Source organism: Astyanax mexicanus, chromosome 12 (genome assembly GCF_023375975.1).
Source record: "Astyanax mexicanus isolate ESR-SI-001 chromosome 12, AstMex3_surface, whole genome shotgun sequence".
NCBI lineage: Eukaryota > Metazoa > Chordata > Actinopteri > Characiformes > Acestrorhamphidae > Astyanax > Astyanax mexicanus.
Window position 1 is genome coordinate 50,779,148 of NC_064419.1, and position 19,386 is coordinate 50,798,533.

The following is a 19,386-nucleotide window of genomic DNA, read 5'->3' on the forward strand; positions in this document are numbered from 1 at the left end:
CCAGCAGGTTCTGACCGCTGACCCGCGGCCGCAGGTGGAGAGGGGCTCGTCCAATTAGCTTTAACAAAGGGTCCAATCCATACCTTCTAATAATAACCAGAGGAACACTGGAGGTTCTTAAGACGGTTCCCGTGGTAACTCCAGTCCCCAGCAGCAGAAGTCAGAATGAGAAGTGCTTTATAGTATATACATAGTCTATATATAGTCTAAAAAATATAAATATATTTATATATATTCTGCTCTGATATGTTCTATCTTTTAATAATAAAACTGTTTCAAAGAAGAGACTATAAAGCTCAAAGTTCATTAGTAGCAATAAATTATTATACCCAATCAAATCAAAATTCTGTAAAAAAATCACTCACACCACCTCACACTACCTCACACCTCCTCACACTACCTCACACCACCTCCCACCTCATACCACCTCACACTACCTCACACCACCTCACACTACCTCACACCACCTCACACTACCTCACACCACCTCCCACCTCATACCACCTCACACCTACTCACACCACCTCACACCACCTCACACTACCTCACACCCCCTCAAATTACCTCACACTACCTCACACTACCTCCCACCTCACACTACCTCACACCACCTCACACTACCTCACACCACCTTATCCAAGAGATAAAATAAAATGCAGAGAAAAAAAACATATAATAAGAATAGCACTACTGAGGTAAATTTCCCCTCGGGGATCAATAAAGTATCTATCTATCTATCTATCTATCTATCTATCTATCTATCTATCTATCTATCTATCTATCTATCTACCTATCTATCTATCTATCTAATATATGATAAGGTAAATGTATGATTAGAATAGAATGCTGAGGTAAATATATGATTATAGTAACACTGCTGAGGTAAATGTATGATTATGATAGAATGCTGAGGTAAACCTATTAATTGAATAACACGGCTGAAGTAAATGTATTAGTAAATTAGCATTGCTGAGGGATTTCTCCATTTTATTAATAAACAAGTTCTTCCTCTGATCACTTTTCTTCTTCTGTAGTTAGTGAGAGGAGAGAACGCTGAGCGTAAAGAACCTCAGAGATTCACCAAAATATCACAGCTCTGCGTTTCCTCTGCTCCCGCTGACTGTAATTCTGGGAAATGCTGCTGATTTAAATATTTCCCCGACGGCGTTCTCTCTGCGGCGTCGGGCGTCACTCTCCGTCTGATCCGTCTCACCGTAAACCGACCGTATCCACAACCAAACGCTACCGCCAAGACTGAGCGCTATTTATAGACCCCAGTGTTCAGAAATTCTGATTTATTCATGACTTTCAGACCTGAAAGGTTATAATATTTATAACAGCATGTGTCGCTTTAATTACTTACAGAGAGGCTCAGAACTCGCTCTGTTCAAACGCTGATAAAAATAAAACACAGAATAAAGACCAGAACCTGCTGACCCAGAATCCATCTGTTTACAGTGTGGAAATAATCACATGTACAGTAGGGGTGTTTTATATCATATCCAACCTAGAGAAAAGCCACTTGTTAAAAACATCCAGGTTTGGACAAAAAATTCAGTCGATGAGCTGAAGGGATGTTTTCACACTGTTACCAGTTATGTAAATTTTTGTGTTGACTCATCAAAAACGGAGTAAAACATCACTTAAATGAGAAGACAATAGCTGAACATGTTCTAATCTAGATTTAATAAAAGTGATTTTAGTGATGGAAGTGATTTTGTGTGTGAGGGATTGACCCCTGTCCTCTAATGACCTTTAATGTTGAGGAGTTAACCCCCACAAAGCTAATGGACCAGATTGAGATCAAATGCAATGAAATATAATGTAATAGTGGTTTCCCGTTTCAATTTTGTCACATATTCTGCATGTTGGTGAGGAAAAGTAATGCCTCTAGTGGATTGTGTTTAAATTTTCCCACTGTGGTGTTTTCTTTTTAGTTTGGCACTAATTCCTCCCTCTACATAACTGCAGGCAGATCATCAGCTAAATAAATTAGCATTGTTTTTTATGATCAGTTTTTAGTCTTGGCTCATGCAGACTGATGTGAACACAGTAGATACAGAATCACCAGCACTGTAATCTGTTGTACCCATACTGCTCTGTAATTAATCTACAGTTACAGTAGATACAGAATCACAAGCACCGTAATCTGTTGTACCCGTACTGCTCTGTAATTAATCTACAGTTACAGTAGATACAGAATCACCAGCACTGTAATCTGTTGTACCCATACTGCTCTGTAATTAATCTACAGTTACAGTAGATACAGAATCACCAGTACCGTAATCTGTTGTACCCGTACTGCTCTGTAATTAATCTACAGTTACAGTAGATACAGAATCACCAGCACTGTAATCTGTTGTACCCATACTGCTCTGTAATTAATCTACAGTTACAGTAGATACAGAATCACCAGCACTGTAATCTGTTGTACTCGTACTGCTCTGTAATTAAGCTACAGTTACAGTAGATACAGAATCACCAGCACCGTAATCTGTTGTACCCGTACTGCTCTGTAATTAATCTACAGTTACAGTAGATACAGAATCACCAGCACTGTAATCTGTTGTACCCATACTGCTCTGTAATTAATCTACAGTTACAGTAGATACAGAATCACCAGCACCGTAATCTGTTGTACCCATACTGCTCTGTAATTAATCTACAGTTACAGTAGATACAGAATCACCAGCACCGTAATCTGTTGTACCCGTACTGCTCTGTAATTAATCTACAGTTACAGTAGATACAGAATCACCAGCACTGTAATCTGTTGTACCCGTACTGCTCTGTAATTAATCTACAGTTACAGTAGCTACAGAATCACCAGCACCGTAATCTGTTGTACCCGTACTGCTCTGTAATTAATCTACAGTTACAGTAGATACAGAATCACCAGCACCGTAATCTGTTGTACCCGTACTGCTCTGTAATTAATCTACAGTTACAGTAGATACAGAATCACCAGCACCGTAATCTGTTGTACCCGTACTGCTCTGTAATTAATCTACAGTTACAGTAGATACAGAATCACCAGCACCGTAATCTGTTGTACCCGTACTGCTCTGTAATTAATCTACAGTTACAGTAGATACAGAATCACCAGCACCGTAATCTGTTGTACCCGTACTGCTCTGTAATTAATCTACAGTTACAGTAGATACAGAATCACCAGCACTGTAATCTGTTGTACCCGTACTGCTCTGTAATTAATCTACAGTTACAGTAGATACAGAATCACCAGCACTGTAATCTGTTGTACCCGTACTGCTCTGTAATTAATCTACAGTTACAGTAGATACAGAATCACCAGCACTGTAATCTGTTGTACCCGTACTGCTCTGTAATTAATCTACAGTTACAGTAGATACAGAATCACCAGCACTGTAATCTGTTGTACCCGTACTGCTCTGTAATTAATCTACAGTTACAGTAGATACAGAATCACCAGCACCGTAATCTGTTGTACCCATACTGCTCTGTAATTAATCTACAGTTACAGTAGATACAGAATCACCAGCACCGTAATCTGTTGTACCCATACAGCTCTGTAATTAATCTACAGTTACAGTAGATACAGAATCACCAGCACCGTAATCTGTTGTACCCGTACTGCTGCGTGATTCTCCTGAAAATCATGATAGCCTGATATAAACTTCCTGTAATTTATCTAAATAAACACACCTGTTGTTTTAGTTTATATTAAACAAGGTAGGAGTGAAAAAGTCCTAAAACCTCACAGCTCTAAGCCCTGCCCCCTTTATCCCTCCATCGCCTCGTTTGGGCTCTGCATCGTCTTTCTTCCCCAAATTTCATAATGTGCTTTTTAATCTAATTTGTGTCTGCCTTGATTCTGCAGATATGCCCTTGGGGAAGGCTGAGAAAAAAATGAGAGAGTAAGAAAGAGGAATAAAGAGAGAGAGAGATATAAAGAGAGAAAGAGAAAGAGAGTGGAAGGCTGTGATTAACTCTGAGTGATGGAGGAGAAGTGAGTAAGTATAGCCTCTTCTTGGCCGAGCGGTACATTAAGAACCAGGCCGACAGCGTCTCACTCATTTAACCTGCTGCTCTTCAGAACCTCTCACACCTCCTAAGTCTCTTATTTCTCTCTCTCTTTCTCTTTCTATTTCTCTCTCTTTCTCTCTCTCTCTTTCTATTTCTCTTTCGCAAGCACTTCTTCACTTCCCTCAGAACGTCTCAGACTGCCTTTATTGAGCCTAAAGAACCAGAAGGTGAGCAGTAAGTTTAGTGTCCAAACAGTAAAAGCGCAGTTCACATATTTTATTTCTTAAACCATTTACACTTTTATCAGTTAAATCAGATTAGATCAGATTAAATCAGATTAGATTAGATTACAGTGCTCCAGTTTAACCCCCAGCTGCAGCAGAGAATCAGCAGTAAAGATTAATAATATTTTAAGCAAGATTTTGGACTCAATCTGTAATACTGAATCCAGCATGTCTAATTACGCTACCATTAGCTGACTGGCTAACAACTAATTATATTACATTGTACATTTTACACTAACATCAATCAGACTTACCTAAAAACTGTAAAATAACTTTGTACAGACTATTAATACTGTTAATACGACCAACAGCACAATAAAACCACATGATCAATAATAGTATTATTAATATATTTAACTCCTCTGTTGGCTCAGCCACGTGAAAACCGTCTGTATTTTAAACGTTTTTCTTCACTGTTACTGTAAACATCTACTACAGGTAGCAGTGTAGATTTAGATTATTGGGTTTAGATTAGATTATTTAGATTATTGATTATATGGGTTTGAAATATTGACCTAATCGGGCGATACTGATGTAATTCTGAAATCATTGTGCATCTCTTCATTTTGGAGCATTTTTATTGGTTTATATATTATTAAATAACTGCCAGATTCTCATTATTACAAAGAACAGCAGGAATGGAGATGGGAGTTTTTTGCACGGCTGTAATCCTGTAACAGTGAGAGGAGCAGAAGCTTCGCTCATCTACAGCTGTTTCAATTTCACAGCAATTTCCACAGAACTGAATGATAATTATCCCAGATTCAACCTGGCAACCCGATACATAGGATGATGTGACTGGAAATCCAATCGTATGCCCAGTGGGGACGGAGTCGGGTATTTCCTGGCGAGGTGCCGCCGCCCACTCTGAGAACATGTGTTCTATTCGCTGCTCTTTGGCTCCTGAATCAGAATCACCTGTCCAAATACTTCTAAATGCCTGGGGGGGGGGCTAGCGGGGGGGGGGGGGGGGGGTGGGAGGGGGTGGTAGGTACAGAGGTATGGGGGCGGGACAGTAAACCGGTGGCTTCTGCCTCGTTCTCTCTGATTTCTGCCTGAGTTCCACTGATGTCTTTAAACTCCACCCCCCTCCACCCCCGTGCTCAACGCTGCTCCGCTCCATTACATAACTCAGCTATTTTTACCTCCTACATCCAGATCTGCAGCAGCTCCACTGATTTTCTTCAGTGCAGAAAGTGGATGTTGGGGTGGATAGGGGGGGGCGGGTGGAGGGTGTGGATGTGGAGGGGGGTGGCTATGGATGTGGGGGTGGGTTTGAATGTGGTGGGGGGGGTGGATGTGGGGGTGGATGTGGAGGGGGGTGGCTATGGATGTGGGGGTGGGTTTGAATGTGGCGGGGGGGTGGATGTGGGGGTGGATGTAGATGTGGGGGGGGTGGATGTGGGGGTGGATGTGGATGTGGGGGGGTGGTTGTGGATGTGAGTTTTCTGGGTTGAGTGGTCTTGGTTGAGTGGTTTTGGTTGAGTTGTCTGAGTTGAGTGGAGTTGAGTTGAGTGGTCTGGGTTAAGTGGTCTGGGTTGAATGGTCTGGGCTGAGTGGTTTTGTTTGAGTGGTCTGGGCTGAGTGGTTTTGTTTGACTGGTCTGGGTTAAGTGGTCTGGGTTGAGTGGTCTGGGTTAAGTGGTTTTGTTTGACTGGTCTGGGTTGAGTGGTCTGAGTTGTATGGGTCACTCTGAAATGGGCAGTAATCAGTGTGAGCTGGTAGAGATTGTAGTGAATGCTGTGGGTTAGCAGAATAGAGTACATTAATAATAAGTTCTGATTGGTTCCTGAGTGCACGTTTCTCTCTAAGCACTGGCACTCTGTACAGATTCACTCTGTAGTGAGCAGTGATGTAACGCGTTACTCTTTCCAATCCAGTAATCAGATTAAAGTTACTTATCCAATCAGTGTGTGTTACTCTCTCTCTCTCTCTCCACCTCACACACTCACACACACACACACACACACATACACACACACACAAGCACACACTTGTGAGATAATCAGATGGAGATAAGAGGTTTTGTAATCCCAGGTTTCAGTTCTCTTCCTGGCCCTGGAGGAGAAGCCCCGCCCCCTCAGGCTGCTGCTGAGGTCATTGGGCTCTCCCTGCTGATGCTGTGATGACATCACTGTAATCCTGTTAGCTTAGCCATGTGCTACTAGCACTGTGTTTTTCACACCTGCAGGAAATCCTGAGTTACATTCTGGACCAAAAATGATAGAGGATATATTGATTTGTAATAACTGATTCATCAAACAATGCAAAAGTTATAAATGACACTTTTATTTAGAATGATAAAATATGTGCCCTTAATATTAAAACAACTTTCATTTAGTTTTTTGCTGCTTAGTAGCTGCCATGTGCTTCAAATGTTGTTTAATTCCCTTTTATCTTCTTTAAAAATCTAAAAATGCTCTCATTCTCCACCTCTCTCTCTCTCTTTCCCTTTCTTTCTCTCCCTCTCTTTCCCCCTCTCTCTCTCTTTCTTTCTCTCTCTCTGTCTCTCTCTCTCCCTCTTTCTTCCTCTCCCTCTCTCACTGAAAGTGTTTGATCGGATTGTTATTCTGGTTTTATTGTTGGAGCCGTTTGTTAATATTCGCCTCTGAATTCATTCCTCCGGGAACCATGGCGACGGCTTGCCAATTACGAGTCTGAATATAATTTGCTGAACATGACGACTGTTACTTTACTAATCCTGACTTTTTACAGTTTTATCTCTTGATTTATCTTACTCTGAGGTTGAGAGTATTTGAGGTTGTGAGGTGAGTATTTGAGGTTGTGAGGTGAGTATTTGAGGTTGTGAGGTGAGTATTTGAGGTTGAGAGTATTTGAGGTTGTGAGGTGAGTATTTGAGGTTGTGAGTATTTGAGGTTGTGAGGTGAGTATTTGAGGTTGAGAGTATTTGAGGTTGTGAGTATTTGAGGATGTGAGGTGAGTATTTGAGGTTGTGAGTATTTGAGGATGTGAGGTGAGTATTTGAGGTTGTGAGGTGAGTATCTGAGGTTGTGAATATTTGAGGTTGTGAGTATTTGAGGTTGTGAATATTCGAGGTTGTGAGGTGAGTATTTGAGGTTGTGAGTATTTGAGGTTGTGAGTATTTAAGGTTGTGGGTATTTGAGGTTGTGAGGTGAGTATTTGAGGTTGTGAGTATTTGAGGTTGTGAATATTTGAGGTTGTGAGTATTTGAGGTTGTGAATATTTGAGGTTGTGAGTATTTAAGGTTGTGAGTATTTAAGGTTGTGAGTATTTGAGGTTGTGAGGTGAGTATTTGAGGTTGTGAGTATTTGAGGTTGTGAGTATTTGAGGTTGTGAATATTTGAGGTTGTGAGTATTTAAGGTTGTGAGTATTTGAGGTTGTGAGGTGAGTATTTGAGGTTGTGAGTATTTGAGGTTGTGAGGTGAGTATTTGAGGTTGTGAGTATTTGAGGTTGTGAGTATTTGAGGTTGTGAATATGTGAGGTGAGTATTTGAGGTTGTGAGTATTTGAGGTTGAGAGTATTTAAGGTTGTGAGTATTTGAGGTTGTGAGGTGAGTATTTGAGGTTGTGAGTATTTGAGGTTGTGAATATTTAAGGTTGTGAGTATTTGAGGTTGTGAGTATTTGAGGTTGTGAGGTGAGTATTTGAGGTTGTGAGCATTTGAGGTTGTGAGGTGAGTATTTGAGGTTGAGAGTATTTGAGGTTGTGAGGTGAGTATTTGAGGTTGAGAGTATTTGAGGTTGTGAGTATTTGAGGTTAAAAGTATTTGAGGTTGTGAGGTGAGTATTTGAGGTTGATAGTATTTGAGGTTGTGAGTATTTGAGGTTGTGAAGTGAGTATTTGAGGTTGTGAGTATTTGAGGTTGTGAGTATTTGAGGTTGAAAGTATTTGAGGTTGTGAGGTTGATAGTATTTGAGGTTGAGAGTATTTGAGGTTGTGAGGTGAGTATTTGAGGTTGTGAGTATTTGAGGTTGTGAATATTTAAGGTTGTGAGTATTTGAGGTTGTGAGTATTTGAGGTTGTGAGGTGAGTATTTGAGGTTGTGAGCATTTGAGGTTGTGAGGTGAGTATTTGAGGTTGAGAGTATTTGAGGTTGTGAGTATTTGAGGTTGAAAGTATTTGAAGTTGTGAGGTGAGTATTTGAGGTTGAGAGTATTTGAGCTTGTGAGGTGAGTATTTGAGGTTGAGAGTATTTGAAGTTGTGAGGTGAGTATTTGAGGTTGAGAGTATTTGAGGTTGTGAGGTGAGTATTTGAGGTTGAGAGTATTTGAGGTTGTGAGTATTAGAGGTTAAAAGTATTTGAGGTTGTGAGGTGAGTATTTGAGGTTGATAGTATTTGAGGTTGTGAGTATTTGAGGTTGTGAAGTGAGTATTTGAGGTTGTGAGTATTTGAGGTTGTGAGTATTTGAGGTTGAAAGTATTTGAGGTTGTGAGGTTGATAGTATTTGAGGTTGAGAGTATTTGAGGTTGTGAGGTGAGTATTTGAGGTTGTGAGTATTTGAGGTTAAAAGTATTTGAGGTTGTGAGGTTGATAGTATTTGAGGTTGATAGTATTTGAGGTTGTGAGTATTTGAGGTTGTGAGTATTTTAGGTTGAGAGTATTTGAGGTTGTGAGTATATGAGGTTGAAAGTATATGAGGTTGTGAGTATTTGAGGTTGTGAGTATTTGAGGTTGAGAGTATTTAAGGTTGTGAGTATTTGAGGTTGTGAGGTGAGTATTTGAGGTTGTGAGTATTTGAGGTTGTGAGTATTTGAGGTTGTGAATATGTGAGGTGAGTATTTGAGGTTGTGAGTATTTGAGGTTGAGAGTATTTAAGGGTGTGAGTATTTGAGGTTGTGAGGTGAGTATTTGAGGTTGTGAGTATTTGAGGTTGTGAATATTTAAGGTTGTGAGTATTTGAGGTTGTGAGTATTTGAGGTTGTGAGTATTTGAGGTTGTGAGGTGAGTATTTGAGGTTGAGAGTATTTGAGGTTGTGAGGTGAGTATTTGAGGTTGAGAGTATTTGAGGTTGTGAGTATTTGAGGTTGAAAGTATTTGAAGTTGTGAGGTGAGTATTTGAGGTTTAGAGTATTTGAGCTTGTGAGGTCAGTATTTGAGGTTGAGAGTATTTGAAGTTGTGAGGTGAGTATTTGAGGTTGAGAGTATTTGAGGTTGTGAGGTGAGTATTTGAGGTTGAGAGTATTTGAGGTTGTGAGTATTTGAGGTTGTGAGGTGAGTATTTGAGGTTGAGAGTATTTGAGCTTGTGAGGTGAGTATTTGAGGTTGAGAGTATTTGAAGTTGTGAGGTGAGTATTTGAGGTTGTGAGTATTTGAGGTTGAGAATATTTAAGGTTGTGAGTATTTGAGGTTGTTAGGTGAGTATTTGAGGTTGTGAGTATTTGAGGTTGTGAATATTTGAGGTGAGTATTTGAGGTTGTGAGTATTTGAGGTTGAGAGTATTTAAGGTTGTGAGTATTTGAGGTTGTGAGGTGAGTATTTGAGGTTGTGAGTATTTGAGGTTGTGAATATTTAAGGTTGTGAGTATTTGAGGTTGTGAGTATTTGAGGTTGTGAGTATTTGAGGTTGTGAGGTGAGTATTTGAGGTTGTGAGTATTTGAGGTTGTGAGGTGAGTATTTGAGGTTGAGAGTATTTGAGGTTGTGAGTATTTGAGGTTGAAAGTATTTGAAGTTGTGAGGTGAGTATTTGAGGTTGAGAGTATTTGAGCTTGTGAGGTGAGTATTTGAGGTTGAGAGTATTTGAAGTTGTGAGGTAAGTATTTGAGGTTGAAAGCATTTGAGGTTCTGAGCTGAGTATTTGAGGTTGTGAGTATTTGAGGTTGTGAGTATTTGAGGTTGAAAGTATTTGAGGTTGTGAGGTGAGTATTTGAGGTTGAGAGTATTTGAGGTTGTGAGTATTTGAGGTTGTGAGGTGAGTATTTGAGGTTGTGAGTATTTGAGGTTGTGAGTATTTGAGGTTGAAAGTATTTGAGGTTGTGAGGTGAGTATTTGAGGTTGTGAGTATTTGAGGTTGTGAGTATTTGAGGTTGTGAGGTGAGTATTTGAGGTTGATAGTATTTGAGGTTGATAGTATTTGAGGTTGTGAGTATTTGAGGTTGAGAGTATTTGAGGTTGTGAGTATTTAAGGTTGAAAGTATTTGAGGTTGAAAGTATTTGAGGTTGTGAGGTGAGTATTTGAGGTTGTGAGTATTTGAGGTTGTGAGGTGAGTATGTGAGGTTGAGAGTATTTGAGGTTGTGAGTATTTGAGGTTGAGAGTATTTGAGGTTGAGAGTATTTGAGGTTGTGAGTATTTGAGGTTGAGAGTATTTGAGGTTGAGAGTATTTGAGGTTGTGAGTATTTGAGGTTGAGAGTATTTGAGGTTGTGAGTATATGAGGTTGAAAGTATTTGAGGTTGTGAGTATTTGAGGTTGTGAGTATTTGAGGTTCTGAGGTGAGTATTTGAGGTTGTGAGTATTTGAGGTTGTGAGGTGAGTATTTGAGGTTGAGAGTATTTGAGGTTGTGAGTATTTGAGGTTGAAAGTATTTGAAGTTGTGAGGTGAGTATTTGAGGTTGAGAGTATTTGAGCTTGTGAGGTGAGTATTTGAGGTTGAGAGTATTTGAAGTTGTGAGGTGAGTATTTGAGGTTGAGAGTATTTGAGCTTGTGAGGTGAGTATTTGAGGTTGAGAGTATTTGAGGTTGTGAGTATTTAAGGTTAAAAGTATTTGAGGTTGTGAGGTGAGTATTTGAGGTTGATAGTATTTGAGGTTGTGAGTATTTGAGGTTGTGAGGTGAGTATTTGAGGTTGTGAGTATTTGAGGTTGTTAGTATTTGAGGTTGAAAGTATTTGAGGTTGTGAGGTGAGTATTTGAGGTTGAGAGTATTTGAGGTTGTGAGGTGAGTATTTGAGGTTGTGAGTATTTGAGGTTGTGAGTATTTGAGGTTGTGAGGTGAGTATTTGAGGTTGATAGTATTTGAGGTTGATAGTATTTGAGGTTGTGAGTATTTGAGGTTGAGAGTATTTGAGGTTGTGAGTATTTGAGGTTGTGAGTATTTGAGGTTGAAAGTATTTGAGGTTGAAAGTATTTGAGGTTGTGAGTATTTGAGGTTGTGAGGTGAGTATTTGAGGTTGTGAGTATTTGAGGTTGTGAGGTGAGTATTTGAGGTTGATAGTATTTGAGGTTGTGAGTATTTGAGGTTGAGAGTATTTGAAGTTGTGAGGTGAGTATTTGAGGTTGATAGTATTTGAGGTTGATAGTATTTGAGGTTGTGAGTATTTGAGGTTGAGAGTATTTGAGGTTGTGAGTATTTGAGGTTGTGAGTATTTGAGGTTGAAAGTATTTGAGGTTGAAAGTATTTGAGGTTGTGAGGTGAGTATTTGAGGTTGTGAGTATTTGAGGTTGTGAGGTGAGTATTTGAGGTTGATAGTATTTGAGGTTGTGAGTATTTGAGGTTGAGAGTATTTGAGGTTGAGAGTATTTGAGGTTGTGAGTATTTGAGGTTGAGAGTATTTGAGGTTGTGAGTATATGAGGTTGAAAGTATTTGAGGTTGTGAGTATTTGAGGTTGTGAGTATTTGAGGTTCTGAGGTGAGTATTTGAGGTTGTGAGTATTTGAGGTTGTGAGGTGAGTATTTGAGGTTGAGAGTATTTGAGGTTGTGAGTATTTGAGGTTGAAAGTATTTGAAGTTGTGAGGTGAGTATTTGAGGTTGAGAGTATTTGAGCTTGTGAGGTGAGTATTTGAGGTTGAGAGTATTTGAAGTTGTGAGGTGAGTATTTGAGGTTGAGAGTATTTGAGCTTGTGAGGTGAGTATTTGAGGTTGAGAGTATTTGAGGTTGTGAGTATTTAAGGTTAAAAGTATTTGAGGTTGTGAGGTGAGTATTTGAGGTTGATAGTATTTGAGGTTGTGAGTATTTGAGGTTGTGAGGTGAGTATTTGAGGTTGTGAGTATTTGAGGTTGTGAGTATTTGAGGTTGAAAGTATTTGAGGTTGTGAGGTGAGTATTTGAGGTTGAGAGTATTTGAGGTTGTGAGGTGAGTATTTGAGGTTGTGAGTATTTGAGGTTGTGAGTATTTGAGGTTGTGAGGTGAGTATTTGAGGTTGATAGTATTTGAGGTTGATAGTATTTGAGGTTGTGAGTATTTGAGGTTGAGAGTATTTGAGGTTGTGAGTATTTGAGGTTGTGAGTATTTGAGGTTGTGAGGTGAGTATTTGAGGTTGATAGTATTTGAGGTTGTGAGTATTTGAGGTTGAGAGTATTTGGGGTTGTGAGTATTTGAGTTTGAGAGTATTTGAGGTTGAGAGTATTTGAGGTTGTGAGTATATGAGGTTGAAAGTATTTGAGGTTGTGAGTATTTGAGGTTGTGAGTATTTTAGGTTCTGAGGTGAGTATTTGAGGTTGTGAGTATTTGAGGTTGTGAGGTGAGTATTTGAGATTGTGAGTATTTGAGGTTGTGAGGTGAGTATTTGAGGTTGTGAGTATTTGAGGTTGTGAGGTGAGTATTCGAGGTTGTGAGTATTTGAGGTTGTGATTATTTGAGGTTGTGAGTATTTGAGGTTGAGAGTATTTAAGGTTATGATTATTTGAGGTTGTGATGTGAGTATTTGAGGTTGTGAGTATTTGAGGTTGTGAGGTGAGTATTTGAGGTTGAAAGTATTTGAGGTTGAGAGTATTTGAGGTTGTTGGGTAAGTATTTGAGGTTGTGTGTATTTGAGGTTGTGAGTATTTGAGGTTCTGAGGTGAGTATTTGAGGTTCTGAGGTGAGTATTTGAGGTTGTGAGGTGAGTATTTGAGGTTGTGAGGTGAGTATTTGGGGTTGTGAGTATTTGAGGTTGAAAGTATTTGAGGTTGTGAGTATTTGAGGTTGTGAGTATTTGAGGTTGAAAGTATTTGAGGTTGTGAGTATTTGAGGTTGTGAGTATTTGAGGTTCTGAGGTGAGTATTTGAGGTTGTGAGTATTTGAGGTTGTGAGGTGAGTATTTGAGATTGTGAGTATTTGAGGTTGTGAGGTGAGTATTTGAGGTTGTGAGTATTTGAGGTTGTGAGGTGAGTATTCGAGGTTGTGAGTATTTGAGGTTGTGAGTATTTGAGGTTGTGAGTATTTGAGTTTGAGAGTATTTAAGGTTATGATTATTTGAGGTTGTGATGTGAGTATTTGAGGTTGTGAGGTGAGTATTTGAGGTTGAGAGTATTTGAGGTTGAGAGTATTTGAGGTTGTTGGGTAAGTATTTGAGGTTGTGTGTATTTGAGGTTGTGAGTATTTGAGGTTCTGAGGTGAGTATTTGAGGTTCTGAGGTGAGTATTTGAGGTTGTGAGGTGAGTATTTGAGGTTGTGAGGTGAGTATTTGGGGTTGTGAGTATTTGAGGTTGTGAGTATTTGAGGTTGAGAGTATTTGAGGTTGAGAGTATTTGAGGTTGTGAGTATTTGAGGTTGAGAGTATTTGAGGTTGTGAGTATTTGAGGTTGAGAGTATTTGAGGTTGAGAGTATTTGAGGTTGTGAGTATTTGAGGTTGAGAGTATTTGAGGTTGAGAGTATTTGAGGTTGTGAGTATTTGAGGTTGAGAGTATTTGAGGTTGTGAGTATATGAGGTTGAAAGTATTTGAGGTTTTGAGTATTTGAGGTTGTGAGTATTTGAGGTTCTGAGGTGAGTATTTGAGGTTGTGAGTATTTGAGGTTGTGAGGTGAGTATTTGAGGTTGAGAGTATTTGAGGTTGTGAGTATTTGAGGTTGAAAGTATTTGAAGTTGTGAGGTGAGTATTTGAGGTTGAGAGTATTTGAGCTTGTGAGGTGAGTATTTGAGGTTGAGAGTATTTGAAGTTGTGAGGTGAGTATTTGAGGTTGAGAGTATTTGAGCTTGTGAGGTGAGTATTTGAGGTTGAGAGTATTTGAGGTTGAAAGTATTTGAGGTTGTGAGTATTTGAGGTTGTGAGGTGAGTATTTGAGGTTGTGAGTATTTGAGGTTGTGAGGTGAGTATTTGAGGTTGATAGTATTTGAGGTTGTGAGTATTTGAGGTTGAGAGTATTTGAGGTTGTGAGTATTTGAGGTTGAGAGTATTTGAGGTTGAGAGTATTTGAGGTTGTGAGTATATGAGGTTGAAAGTATTTGAGGTTGTGAGTATTTGAGGTTGTGAGTATTTGAGGTTCTGAGGTGAGTATTTGAGGTTGTGAGTATTTGAGGTTGTGAGGTGAGTATTTGAGATTGTATTTGAGGTTGTGAGGTGAGTATTTGAGGTTGTGAGTATTTGAGGTTGTGAGGTGAGTATTCGAGGTTGTGAGTATTTGAGGTTGTGAGGTGAGTATTTGAGGTTGATAGTATTTGAGGTTGATAGTATTTGAGGTTGTGAGTATTTGAGGTTGAGAGTATTTGAGGTTGTGAGTATTTGAGGTTGTGAGTATTTGAGGTTGAAAGTATTTGAGGTTGAAAGTATTTGAGGTTGTGAGGTGAGTATTTGAGGTTGTGAGTATTTGAGGTTGTGAGGTGAGTATTTGAGGTTGATAGTATTTGAGGTTGTGAGTATTTGAGGTTGAGAGTATTTGAGGTTGTGAGTATTTGAGGTTGAGAGTATTTGAGGTTGAGAGTATTTGAGGTTGTGAGTATTTGAGGTTGAGAGTATTTGAGGTTGTGAGTATATGAGGTTGAAAGTATTTGAGGTTGAGAGTATTTGAGGTTGTGAGTATTTGAGGTTCTGAGGTGAGTATTTGAGGTTGTGAGTATTTGAGGTTGTGAGGTGAGTATTTGAGGTTGAGAGTATTTGAGGTTGTGAGTATTTGAGGTTGAAAGTATTTGAAGTTGTGAGGTGAGTATTTGAGGTTGAGAGTATTTGAGCTTGTGAGGTGAGTATTTGAGGTTGAGAGTATTTGAAGTTGTGAGGTGAGTATTTGAGGTTGAGAGTATTTGAGCTTGTGAGGTGAGTATTTGAGGTTGAGAGTATTTGAGGTTGTGAGTATTTAAGGTTAAAAGTATTTGAGGTTGTGAGGTGAGTATTTGAGGTTGATAGTATTTGAGGTTGTGAGTATTTGAGGTTGTGAGGTGAGTATTTGAGGTTGTGAGTATTTGAGGTTGTGAGTATTTGAGGTTGAAAGTATTTGAGGTTGTGAGGTGAGTATTTGAGGTTGAGAGTATTTGAGGTTGTGAGGTGAGTATTTGAGGTTGTGAGTATTTGAGGTTGTGATTATTTGAGGTTGTGAGGTGAGTATTTGAGGTTGATAGTATTTGAGGTTGATAGTATTTGAGGTTGTGAGTATTTGAGGTTGAGAGTATTTGAGGTTGTGAGTATTTGAGGTTGTGAGTATTTGAGGTTGAAAGTATTTGAGGTTGATAGTATTTGAGGTTGTGAGTATTTGAGGTTGTGAGGTGAGTATTTGAGGTTGTGAGTATTTGAGGTTGTGAGGTGAGTATTTGAGGTTGATAGTATTTGAGGTTGTGAGTATTTGAGGTTGAGAGTATTTGAGGTTGTGAGTATTTGAGGTTGAGAGTATTTGAGGTTGAGAGTATTTGAGGTTGTGAGTATATGAGGTTGAAAGTATTTCAGGTTGTGAGTATTTGAGGTTGTGAGTATTTGAGGTTCTGAGGTGAGTATTTGAGGTTGTGAGTATTTGAGGTTGTGAGGTGAGTATTTGAGATTGTGAGTATTTGAGGTTGTGAGGTGAGTATTTGAGGTTGTGAGTATTTGAGGTTGTGAGGTGAGTATTCGAGGTTGTGAGTATTTGAGGTTGTGAGTATTTGAGGTTGTGAGTATTTGAGGTTGAGAGTATTTAAGGTTATGATTATTTGAGGTTGTGATGTGAGTATTTGAGGTTGTGAGTATTTGAGGTTGTGAGGTGAGTATTTGAGGTTGAAAGTATTTGAGGTTGAGAGTATTTGAGGTTGTTGGGTAAGTATTTGAGGTTGTGTGTATTTGAGGTTGTGAGTATTTGAGGTTCTGAGGTGAGTATTTGAGGTTGTGAGGTGAGTATTTGAGGTTGTGAGGTGAGTATTTGGGGTTGTGAGTATTTGAGGTTGAAAGTATTTGAGGTTGTGAGTATTTGAGGTTGTGAGTATTTGAGGTTCTGAGGTGAGTATTTGAGGTTGTGAGTATTTGAGGTTGTGAGGTGAGTATTTGAGATTGTGAGTATTTGAGGTTGTGAGGTGAGTATTTGAGGTTGTGAGTATTTGAGGTTGTGAGGTGAGTATTCGAGGTTGTGAGTATTTGAGGTTATGAGTATTTGAGGTTGCGAGTATTTGAGGTTGAGAGTATTTAAGGTTATGATTATTTGAGGTTGTGATGTGAGTATTTGAGGTTGTGAGGTGAGTATTTGAGGTTGAGAGTATTTGAGGTTGAGAGTATTTGAGGTTGTTGGGTAAGTATTTGAGGTTGTGTGTATTTGAGGTTGTGAGTATTTGAGGTTCTGAGGTGAGTATTTGAGGTTCTGAGGTGAGTATTTGAGGTTGTGAGGTGAGTATTTGAGGTTGTGAGGTGAGTATTTGGGGTTGTGAGTATTTGAGGTTGTGAGGTGAGTATTTGAGGTTCTGAGGTGAGTATTTGAGGTTGTGAGGTGAGTATTTGAGGTTGTGAGGATTTGAGGTTGTGAGGTGAGTATTTGAGGTTCTGAGGTGAGTATTTGAGGTTGTGAGGTGAGTATTTGCAACTAGAAGACACTGTGCCCACTAGTGGATTTTTAGCCTAATGTAAGTCTCCTGATTGGTAGAGATGTAATGTAATTTAAAGCCGATTGGTAGAGATGTAATGTAATGTGAAGCTGATTGGCATAATCAGGTTAAGTTAAACGTCTCCAGTCACACGTTTTACTGAAAATCTGAATTTAAACACTCAATATTATTTTTATTTTATTTTATTATTTTAATATTTTGTCTGAGGATTAATGGTGGGTTGCCGGTGGAAAATGGGCCGTCTGGCTGCGGGGTGTCTGGTGGTCCCGGTTGTCCCGGTGGTCCCGGCGGTGTAATCCGTACGTCCCTGTCTATAAATTTTATTTCAGCAGCAGTGTCTGATCTGATCTCCCGCTATCAGAGGAACTTCCTGTCTGACCCAGTTGCAGTTCTGTTACATCAGACAGCAGAACCGGGTCTGAAACGGGTCTCTGCCCAATGTTTCATTTTTTGTATGGAATTCCTCAACTGTGTTTATCAAAGATAAACAAGGATGAACAGAGTAGAGAGGAGGAGCAGTAAAAGGAGTAAAGAGGAGAAGCAGAGAAGAGGAATAGAGAGGAGGAGCAGTGAGGAGGAGCAATGAGGAGGAGTAGAGAGGAGGAGTAAAGAGGAAGTGCAGTGAGGAGGGGTTGAGAGGAGGAGCAGTGAGGAGGGGTTGAGAGGAGGAGCAGTGAGGAGGGGTTGAGAGGAGGAGCAGTGAGGAGGAGTAGAGAGGAGGAATAAAGAGGAAGTGCAGTGAGGAGCAGCGAGGAGGGGTAGAGAGAAGGAGCAGAGAGGAGGAGTAAAGAGGAGGAGCAGTGAGGAGGAGTAGAGAAGAGGAGTAGAGAGGAGGAGCAGAGAGGAGGAGTAGAGAAGAGGAGTAGAGAGGAGGAGCAGAGAGGAGGAGTAGAGAAGAGGAGTAGAGAGGAGGAGCAGAGAGGAGGAGCAGAGAGGAGGAGCAGAGAAGAGGAGTAGAGAAGAGGAGTAGAGAGGAGGAGCAGAGAGGAGGAGTAGAGAAGAGGAGTAGAGAGGAGGAGCAGAGAGGAGGAGTAGAGAAGAGGAGTAGAGAGGAGGAGCAGAGAGGAGGAGTAGAGAAGAGGAGTAGAGAGGAGGAGCAGAGAGGAGGAGTAGCGAGGAGGAGCAGTGTTTATATATGGCAGATGTCAGATGTGGATCCTGGTCTCTGGCTGGAGCTGTAATATTAGCGCCCCCCGGTGGTGATGGATGGGGTTTACTGATACCCGTTCATGTTCCTGTTCCCGTTCTCGTTCCTGTTCCCATTCCTGTTCCCGTTCCTGTTCCCGTTTCCGTTCATGTTCCGTCTGGGATAGGCTTCAGCCCCCCCCAACAACCCTCCCCCCCTTACCAGATAAAGCGGTTGGCGATACGTGAGTGAGTGATAATCTGCATCAGTAAACGATGCCACCAGTCACAGTGCTGATCTGCTGCCCTCTGGTGGATATAAGGTGCTGCTGTTTTTTTCTGTGTGGGTGTCTGTGTGTATTACGAATTACGAGTTCTGACTTCCTGCTCTGTAACTTTACGAGTTCTGACTCCCTGCTCTAGTAACTTTACGAGTTCTGACTCCCTGCTCTGTAACTTTACGAGTTCTGACTCCCTGCTCTGTAACTTTACGAGTTCTGACTCCCTGCTCTGTAACTTTACGAGTTCTGACTCCCTGCTCTGTAACTTTACGAGTTCTGACTCCCTGCTCTAGTTACTTTACGAGTTCTGACTCCCCGCTCTGTAACTTTACGAGTTCTGAACAGCAGCTCTTGGTTTAATATCAGATGTAGGAGAGATTATGTGGAAATACTGAGGGTGGAGAACTTCCCGGTCCTGATCCTTTATCATCCTCGTGATCAGAGCACTGGGCAGGTAGACTGGTGCAGGGCAATCCATCACCATCCAGAATGCAGAACTGTGAGTATTATTGAGTAAAAGCCAATCAGCTGCTTCATAAGCTACATTGGCTCAGAGCCAAGCTGAAGTGCCAGCAGATCGTCTACTGGATTTATAATTTTCTCCATCAACGTCACGCAGCTGATTACTGCAACACACTCCACATAAAATACAGTACTGACCAATACAGAGCGGTACTGACCAATACAGAGCGGTACTGACCAATACAGAGCGGTACTGACCAATACAGAGCGGTACTGACCAATACAGGGCAGTACTGACAATACAGAGCAGTACAGACAAATACAGAGCAGTACTGACCAATTCAGAGCAGTACTGACTAATACAGACCAATACTGACTAATACAGCAATACTAACTCTCTCTCTCTCTCTCTGTCTCTCTGTCTCTCTGTCTCTCTCTCTCTCTCTCTCTCATCCTGTGGGAGTGGGTGGAGCTGCTGGGTGGGAGGTGGAGCTGTATGAGAGTGTGTGAGCTGGTATCAGTCAGTGGTCAGTGAGTGTGAGGTTGGAGTGTGTGTGTTGTTGGCGAGTGTGTGTGTGTGTGTGTGTGTGTGTGTGTGTCCTCGGCTGGGTTGGTG

General features: G+C 40.5%; 1 protein-coding gene across 2 annotated transcripts in view; it reads left to right on the forward strand.

The window, feature by feature from the left end:
• Positions 1-19,386, forward strand: part of pde4d (phosphodiesterase 4D, cAMP-specific) — a 76,974-nt gene that overhangs the window by 19,466 nt on the left and 38,122 nt on the right. The window contains exon 1 of one of the 2 annotated variants that reach the window (XM_049485606.1): positions 19,220-19,386. This exon is cut by the window's right edge and continues 125 nt beyond it. The exons of the other annotated variant lie outside the window; for it this stretch is intronic. The gene's annotated coding sequence lies outside the window, so the exon portion shown is untranslated. Of the gene's footprint in view, positions 1-19,219 lie in introns of those variants that run through there. 2 annotated transcript variants of the gene reach the window in all.